A 10026-nucleotide genomic window follows, 5' to 3' on the forward strand; every position below is an offset into this window, starting at 1 on the left:
TTAAAAGGTAAGTTTGTTTCAGACGGGCACATTTTTATCCTCCAAATAAATATATGTCCCCACTCACTTGTTCCAGTTAAGACTTTACATTCTATTAAGTTGTCAACCGTTCTGATCACATGAAGCCTTGTGCCATTAATGAGGCCCTTTTTGATGTATTAATATTCCTCATCAATAAAACCACTGCCCCCTTTTATTAGTATAATCTGTGTCTTGCTTGGCAATCCACAAACCTCTATATTTAAAAACTCAGTTGGATTTTCTAGATGGGTGTCTCCGCCTTCGTCTGTTTTCGAGGACCCAGTCTTCTTCCCCTTGGCATACATAACAATTAATTACCTGACTTTTCAAGTTCATGTAGTAATTCATTAATACTGTTAGTTTATAAAGAAAATGAGATAAAAGTTACTTGGCTTGGTGCTTTCATAACTGCAAACTCAAAATACACCCACAAGTAAAAAAGAATCAAGTTATTGGTTAAAAAAAAAAACTATTTTTGTGTAATAATATTATTCACATGAAGAAGGTGATTTGTTTGATTTGTCGATCAGCTGTTTAGTTTCAAATCAATTAATAATGTCAAAGATTTGTGATTTAAATACATAAATTATTATAGTAAAGTTTTCTAATTCATGGTAACTTATTCTCAACTAAATTTTAACATTCCCAGCATTAAAATAAAGTAAGTTAGTAAGATCCATTATGGGTAAACTTTAAGGTACTCAATCCTTGATTGAAATGTAGTATACATTAAGAGTCATAATACACAGCAATTATTATGTAGTAGACTTTGACTATTTTCAAGTAACAAACATATGTTTCTGTAAATAAAAATTATCTCCATGTTATCCTTATGGAGAAATATGAAACTTTAAAGGGCCCCAGGGCCTCACTCTCAAATTATTTCGATAAAAAGAAAGTTTCCTGCACAACTTCACGTTACGCTCTTTCCAATGACACCAAAAACATGTCAATCGGTTCAGTAGTTTCGGAGGAGTAATTGTCACAAAAATCCTGCTTGCGTATTAAATAAGTACTAGTGGTCGTCCTGTGGTCGAAACTCGTACAGACTTCTCTATTTTCTCCCCACACTGTAAATAACACATGTGATTTGAATTTCTTCCATTTGTTTTGATTTTCTGTTTACATTTTGTTGTTATTTCGTCACCATCATGGCAACCCATATGCTCCATGTTAATTTGTTGAAGTTTTCAAATTAATTTTTTGTGCTTATTTGTTAGCCTATTTTAATTTTTAGAGGCATTCTGCACATCTACAGGAAAATATCTTTCCAACAGTATGCGTAGATTTTCTCTGCGATGCACACGACCTGAGAAAAAAGGTTTTAAAGAAACATGCTTGCCTATTAATATATAGATAGATAGATAGAAGATAGATATAGATATAGATAGATAGATATAGATAGACTTTAAAAAATTAGGAACATCAATCTCCTTAAAACCAAATCACCACAAATCCTTCAACCACTCAAAAGTCACAATACAATAAATCATTAATAAAAACACAAACATCAGCTGTTATAAACTTTAGAATATTGTTATGCCTTATCAATAGTGTTTCATCAGAATATATAAAAAAAACAACATTTAATTTCATATAATTTTATTCATTTCAGTACATCAATACAGAAATAGCGATCTATACTATATAAAGTTGGAAATGATTAATTTACCAAATATCGAAATATAAGAAGGTTTCAATTCAACTGACTTATACGATCCCCGCCCATAGATAGAACAGGCACCCTGCTAGTTAAATATCAAGATATCTCTTTTCACCCAAGACAAGGTCCATTAGTGGAAGTAGGCTAATCATTTTAACAAACATAATAAACAGTTTTGTTTTTTACCAGGCAGAAGTACAAACAAATATTAAAAATTTAAGAAAACATCTTTATAAAAATAATAAAATTTTCTTAATTAAATAATCTAAATGAGAAAAAATTTAAATAAAAGTATACTGGTATTCAAAATAAATATTAAACTAATCATTATAATGAATCTAAACTGATTTGTCTTCACTTCTTCAGCCTTCTCTCCCCCAACCTCCATGCCTCCATTGCCATCCACCCTGTCATCAGGCCTGGAATATAACAGAACAAAAATTAATACAGTCTAACCTTGATATAACGAACCTCAATATAACGAATTCCTTAATAAAACAAATTTTTTTTAATCCCCTAGAACTCTCCATTAGACACAATGTATATTTTACCTCTACATAACGAACAAACCATAACAACGACAACGATTTTGATGAAATTTGGCACAAACGTGTAAACCTACGATTATTTGAACGAGTTCGCGATCCAGCATGATCGGACCATGGGAACGGGGGTTTACGGGGGGTTTTATGGGGTAAAAATAGGTTTTTCCCATTTTTGACCCAAAAAACATAAAAATTAGCAATTTCTTTCCAAACCATTTTGTAGAGCTTAAAAAAACAAATAACTTAGTATATTGAAGCGTTATTATGCGCCTTATGGTTACGGAGGAAATTCCAAAAAATTGTAAATTTAAAATTCCCATGTTATTCTTATGGAGAATAAGTAAACTGTTGTAGTTTGCTTGTTTATGAACATATTTTTATCAAATTTGGAAAATGTTTTTATTTTTTACTAACTATTAACGTTTTACAAAAAAACAGTTTTACCCTCCCTGATGCAGCAAACCTAAGTACTTGTTAAACTAATTCTATTTAAATCGGGAATAAATGTTATATTTGTAAGTAGACATTTCAGTGTAAATCAAATCAGTCAAATGGAAATTCGCTTAGTCTGCAGGTTTGCTGCAGTGGGGGTATTTTATTGTTGTTTTTAAATTGAAATATTTGTATATCAGCTTAGAATTAGGAAATTTAACGTCATCAAACAATGTTTATGTCGAGGGTAGGTTAAGTTAAGAGGAACTTGGTTGAAAATATACATATCATGACCATGAAACGCTCATAAAAAGTAATTCATTGAATAGAATGTGAAATTTACAGAAAGTGTCAAAAGTTATAATATAGATAGGTAGTAGCTACCTCTGGATTAGAAAACATCATAACTAATCTATGGGTAGTAATATGAAATTAGGATTTAAAAATTTGTGAAAAGGCAAATGGTGTAAACAATATTTCTCTCAAAATGGCAAAAATATACATGTTTGTCAATTATCTCCTTGAGAAAAAGTTTCAATTTTTAAGGTGTGTACCCTACTCTTAACACATGTTAATTGTTCAAAAATTTTAAAATGATTCAAGTAAATGTGAACTTTATAATTTCACTATTTTTTACACCAAAATCTTTCAATACAATTATTCACATTAGCGAAATTTTTAATAATTAATTAGGGTTAGATACAACAACAGATATACAATCTCACTTATTTCATAAAATCAATAATCAATGAACCATCAAATATAAGAATAAATAAACATGTCACATTTTATTTATATTCGTTACAGACAGTTAATGAATCTAATCAAAAGAATAGTCCCTGCTCGTATTGATTCATTGTACTTGTTTCCTGCCGATGAAATAACCAATATTTATACAATCAATATTCAAAAGTAGGCCTAAAAAGCAGATATTCTGATAATGTCTTTGAATATTAGCTTTGTATTCTACAAGCAGAAAGACAACAATTAACGTGCGGGAGACTACCTGACTGAGGGTAGAACGAAACTTGTTCGCAAACGGGACTCCTTCCCAGGTACCTCACCCCACAGCCAAAAATTTGTTTGCAAACGGGACTGTTCGCAAACGGGACGACACCATTCCCACCACCCTCCAACACTCACTCACTTGACAGGGTGGCAAAGAAAACCGTCGAATAATTTTGTTTGTCAAACGCCCTGAATGACCTTTTTTATTTCTTAAGATAACAAATTGACCTGGTGGGCAACGTTTTATGTCAAATGATGAGGTCATCACTGAAAAAGAAGAGTATTTTGAAGGCTTTTCATGTTTGTAGGGTGCTATTTATTTGGACAGCATTTGAAGGAGGTTTTGCGGAACTTTAAGATAAGTGTATAGAGCTAAATAAAAGGAGATTATAACAAAATAAATCAAATTTATCACAAAAAATTGTGTTATTATATATTTTTCTAAGGTCTTATTGAACCACGCTCGTACTAAATACCTTATTGATGTATGAGAATTTTTCTACTTGTTTCAACTGCTTCTGTTGACAGGGCTTTTCCATTTGTCTTAAAATTATTGCTGTTTCAGTACTAACCAAATGTAAACACAATGACATATTCAAAATAATTATAATTACTGTATGGTGTAAAAAAATATAGCCTACATTTCCTAAAAAACAAAAGCAAATTTTTGGGCACCTCTCCAGTTAAAATGCTGGTTAACACATTCGCTGCGGCACGTCAAAGGGCGGGCGTAACCCAGTGCGGCGCAGCCCTCAGCGTCGAACAAACCCGATTGCCGCGAGTGATTGGCTTTCCAATTTCGGTCTGAAGAATAGCAAAGAACGTGCGGCGATGTCCTGCTTTACAAGAGTCGACGTAGTTCGTTAAACACCCACAGATAGCAGCACTGCTTGGAACGTAATACATAAAAAAGTCCAAACACGACTAAACACAAGCGCAAACTTACATAAAAACAAACGCGAACTTAAAAATCCGCAAAAAATCGCAGCACGCCCGAACTAAGGAGTGGCGGCAAAAACAGATTTCTATTGTGTTTACAGACCACGCTCAGCAAGTAGTAACGTTCACCGTCAAACACTAGACTCATACTGGCTGCTTTTGTTCGGCCAATTAATTCAAAAATTCCGCCGCGAGTGCCACCAACCGGAGCGGCGGATCTGCAAGCGGCGGTAATGACGTAATACTCAATATGTCCCCCAAGGGCTGACAGAGTTTCAATTCCCTAGTTTGAAAACGGGGACAACTGTAACACCATTTGCTTAACCTTACACAAGGACGTCTTAGGACGTCCTCCGCTATTTCTTAATAGGGTTGAGGACGTCTTAAGACGTCTTAAGCGGGCAATGTGTTAAATACTAGTAATTCAGGAGGGTTATGCGACATAGGCTTCGGGGCAATGGACACGGCCCTGGATTTATAAGTATTAAATTTAAGTAAATGGCAAAACTTACCATAAGTTAGTTTTCTTCAATCTTAGTCTTACTGGCCCCATCCTCCATCTCCTCTTCCTCTGACACCTCTCCCCTGTATCCTCCAGTGTCGGAGGATATTAATTACAACACCCCCATTTTACTGGTAGGCTTCAGCTCTGTACAGAAATATTGCAAAAAAATAGTGTTATACAAATAATTTTAGTCTAACAAATAATACAAGTGTGTACACTCCTTTCTATATTTGCGATATTCAAATAGGTACACAGCTAATAGGAAAATGTTTGAGCAAATCTGGGTCAAGTTAGTACAAAATATTAGAATTTGTAACAATAATTTGGTTTAGACAAAATAAATTGCTTCAAATATTAATTCATTGTTATTTCCCAATTTGCAAAAATGCAAGCTATAGCCTAATTATAAGTAATTTCCAAACAACATGTTTCGAGATGTAATCCAAATAAATTTTAAGTAGGGGCCTGGATTTAAATTGTTATAAAAAACTATAAATTTGCATACAGATTATATATTATCCTCATGTTCCACCAAAAACTATAGTAACTAGTGGGCGAAGTGGCACTTTGCTACACATGAGAGAAATGTTTAAACGCACGAGCCGTAGGCGAGTGTGGAAAGTATCTCGAGTGCAGCAAAGGCAGTTTGCACTTGTGTTAGAAATTATATTTTTCTTACAGTTATTATAAAACATATAAATAATTAGTCTTTCAAACTCTGTTCAACACGTTTATAGGTTAGGTTAAATCCAAACATTGGTGAAATGGTAAGCTGTACCAGTTGATCGTAGTCGTAATATCTTGAATGGGTAGCCAACTTATTTTCAAGTGTACGTATGTATTATACGTGTCTAATAAAACCACGCTGTTTTGTGTTGTTTGGTTGGAATACAGGAGTGCGGCAAAAAAAGAACGCGGTAAAAGTAAGTAAATGCAGCAATTAGCAACTTTCTGTGCTATAATAAGTGCAAGGAAGGCCACTTTGTCAGGTGAAAGTTGGAAAAATAATTCACATGCGCTTCATTTTGAAAACTTTGAATGACTGACTTAAACAACCTTTTTATTATTACTGTTATCATGTTAAAATGTGTAATTTTGCACACAGGCCGCCTAGTTATTAGTTTATAACGAATGTGATAACTGTATACACACATTTTTTGTCCTAGGACGCTACAGGCACTAGTCCGGAATTTTAATTCACATTTCACACTTCAGCCTAGGTCTAGGGCTGTGGTGTTCACAAAAAAATAATAATAAAAATAATAAATAAAATCCATTGGTCATCTGGATCTGGCAGGATTTGAGCCCGGTACTGAAGTTCTGCTCGCTCCCCTAGGGTAAAGAATTTAGTCAATTGTAGGCATTAGGCAGGCCTATAAAATACGTAGAGGAGGCTATGACTTAGAGCATTGGAACGCCGATAAATATGATCAGCCATTAATATTAATCGGGGCCAATTGATGTGACGTCAATAGGCCTATGAGCAAAGACAGAATCATATTTATTAAATAAAGTTGTCACTTCCAATTGCTTGGTGTTGAAAACAATCAGCTGTAGGCTTAAATTACTTCACCCACAGTTCATTCCACTTGTTAATGTAATCCACTCTACCTTGACTATTCAAACATTTTGAGCGGTGATTTATTCCGTTTCAGTAGGCTAATATTCATCTGCAGTGAAAAATAGTGGTCTTTGGATTCAGTACGTAAAAATCTACGCAGAGGATACGGGTCCGGCAACCGGACCCTAACTGTCATAACCTAACCTAACCAACCAAACTTGCTGATAATGAAAAAAATCGAATGAAGGTTAAATTCTGTCCATAAAATAAATTTATAAACGCAAAAAATTCAAACAAAAGATATTGTACAGTTAAGAATAAACCCACCCAAATATGGACAGTAGGCCTAGGACATAAAAATGTTCTTTCCATGATAGATAACCCAACCTAACATAACTTAACCGCCGCAAAGCGCTGTACAGCGCTCCTCCAATAATACTCCTCCAAACACAAGCCTACACAACAAACACAAGTCCTTTGGTGAGCCTCCGGATAATACTTACCAAAATACCGATTTGGACTTTGAATTACTTAGTTAACAAACAGCCTAGAATCTATCCCAAAGGGGAAAGAATATTGACTCACCTCACTTAAGTTATGGTTAGACCAAGGAACATTATCACAGCAGTATGGTAATTGCCTCCAGGGTACACAACTCTGGTCTCTCTTTCTCTCTCATCTGCAGTGATATCGATGGCAATGTCGTCCAGAACAGTTAGTCCTCTTAACTTATTGGTTCAAGACAATATTTAAAACAGAGACCAATTTGGGTTCAGGTTAAATTACAGCCTTTGCTCCAGGATCATCTATAAAACTAACAATGAAGTCATCAGCAATGAATGAATATAATCCAAGTCTAGTCTTACACCAAATACAAACAGCTCTAGAATATTTGACAGCACTTAAGTTTACGTCCTACACTCATTCCAATGAATGTATTTCTTTAATAGGCCTACTTTCTTTCTTATTACTTGGCGACCATACAAAGTAGGTATTTTAAGCCAAGTATGAATGGAGATGAGTGTAGGATGAGTGGAGCGATCTTGTAGTCTTGTTAGTGACTAAGACTGACATTCCTTAGACACAGCTGTTAATTAATAGCCCAAACAGCTAATGGCAACTAAGGGACATACAGTTTATAGTGGAATCCGAACCACATTAAGTTATTGCCTTGGTATAGGCCTATAAGTACGAATTGGTCTAATTATCAGGATAGTACTGGGGAGAGTCGTAGTAAGTACTCACTCGTGCGGACGTTAATCCACACCAGGGAGTGTCGAATCCACAGTGCATGCCTATAAATATCCACAATTCGTGACCTCCTAGTAGCTGGATTACAGGACGACGCCACCCGTCCCAGTCATGTTGATTATTTCATTTGATAAACTTAGGCCTAGGCCTATATCAAGTTTGGTTAGTTAGGGTAAAACCTAACCTAACTAAAGGAATGAAATATTCAAAATACGGGTAGAGTTTGTTAGCTGGGCTATGCTAATAAGTATAGATTGAAACTATCGATTCGATTAGTAAACCTTCATGCGATATAAGTGCAGCCAAATATTTTTACATAACTTAAACAAATTCTTAAAGTTGACACTGGGTCAGTGGGAAAGAGACGGGTACAGCTTCTTAACTGGGCTATGCTAATATCGATTGAAACTATCGAATTGAAAATAGAGATTGATTAATAATCGATATTTGTTAATATATTTATTATCAAATTAAACTATCTTAACCTAACCAACCAAACTTGCTGATGGTGAAAAAATCGCATGAAGGTTTTACCCCTAGGGGGTACAGTTTCTTAACTGGGCTACGCTAATATTGATTGAAACTATCGATTCGATTAGTAAACCTTCATGCGATTTTTTCACCATCAGCAAGTTTGGTTGGTTAGGTTAAGATAGTTTAATTTGATAATAAATATATTAACAAATATCGATTATTAATCAATCTCTATTTTCAATTCGATAGTTTCAATCGATATTAGCATAGCCCAGTTAAGAAACTGTACCCAAAGAGGCTATCCTATAGCCTAGGGAGAGTACAGTTTCTTAACTGGGCTACGCTAATATTGATTGAAACTATCGAATTGAAAATATTGATTAATAATCGACATTTAAAAATATATCTATTATAAAATTAATCTATCATAACCTAACCTAACCAACCAAACTTGCTGATGGTGAAAAAATCGCATGAAGGTTTACTAATCGAATCGATAGTTTCAATCAATATTAGCGTAGCCCAGTTAAGAAACTGTACCCCCTAGGGGTAAATGCCTATTCAAACATTTGCTACAATATTGCTTGATGATCCAGAATTAGCCTACGAAAAAGCTGTATCTTAGGTTCTTGTTGGTGACTTACCTAAGTTAGTGTCTGGTAGGACTAATGTTATTAAGTTATCATGTTGATTAAGTTTTTTATCCTATAAAAATTAACTTATTTCACATTATTCCTTAAAAACTATAGTTTGTAACACTCGAGTCATCTATTTTCTTGTAAACAAGGAAAGAAATAAACAAGATAAATATTTACAACATAAAAGTTCTTAGTCAATAAAATGTAGAAATGTCCGTCGGAAATCGGAATTCGGAATCAAATATTGCGACTCGTGAGTTGAGGAACTGAACGATGAATTAGAACAACTCCTTTTCAAGAGTAGCTCCGAAGAACGGGTGCTTGTCGATATACTGGGACTATTTCAGTGTCGACAAAATGAAACTATTTCATTGTCGACAATATGGGATGTCGACAATTTGTGGTGTCGATCATTTGCGACGTCGGTTATTTGGGATGTCGGTTAAGTGGGAATATTCCAGTGTCGACAAACTGGGAATAATTCAGTTTCGATCAATTTCTACGGTTGTCGATATTATGGAACCCACCCCTTCAAGCGTGACGTTATAGTGAAGGTGCGGTTCCCATATTTCACCATGGAGCCCATTCAAATTCAAATTCAAAATTCAAATTGTTTATTTGGCCATTAAACATTACATAATAGACTATGTCAATACATAATTCAATAAAATAAAAATAAAACCATCATCAGATATTGGTTAACAATAAAATCAAACCATGCTTAAGTCAAATGCAGACAAAATAAAAAGTAAAATAAATCAGATTAAAACCATGCACATTTGGAGGAAAAAATCAAATACCCGGCCGCAGCAAACCTGCAGACTAAGCGAATTTCCATATGTCTGATTGGATCTACACTAAAATGTCTACTTAAAAATTTAAAATTTATTTCCTATTTAAATAGAATTATTTTAACAGGTTCTTAGGTTTGCTGCATCAGGGAGGGTAAAACTTTTTTTGTAAAATGTTAATAGTTAGTAAGAAATAAA

General features: G+C 34.3%; 1 long non-coding RNA gene across 1 annotated transcript; it reads right to left on the reverse strand.

Moving 5' to 3' along the window:
* Window positions 1–1606: 1606 nt before the first annotated feature.
* Window positions 1607–9544, reverse strand: LOC128995969 (uncharacterized). The gene is made up of 4 exons (XR_008490999.1): window positions 9044–9544; window positions 7260–7488; window positions 5121–5257; window positions 1607–2103 (listed from the first exon to the last, which is right to left on the reverse strand). It is a non-coding gene; the product is annotated as an uncharacterized LOC128995969 (long non-coding RNA).
* Between the last annotated feature and the right edge of the window lie 482 nt (window positions 9545–10026).

The sequence above is a fragment of the Macrosteles quadrilineatus genome, unplaced genomic scaffold, assembly GCF_028750875.1.
Source record: "Macrosteles quadrilineatus isolate MER2022 unplaced genomic scaffold, UCM_ALF_1.0 Scaffold_5__1_contigs__length_97177068, whole genome shotgun sequence".
In the NCBI taxonomy this organism is placed as follows: Eukaryota; Metazoa; Arthropoda; class Insecta; order Hemiptera; family Cicadellidae; genus Macrosteles; species Macrosteles quadrilineatus.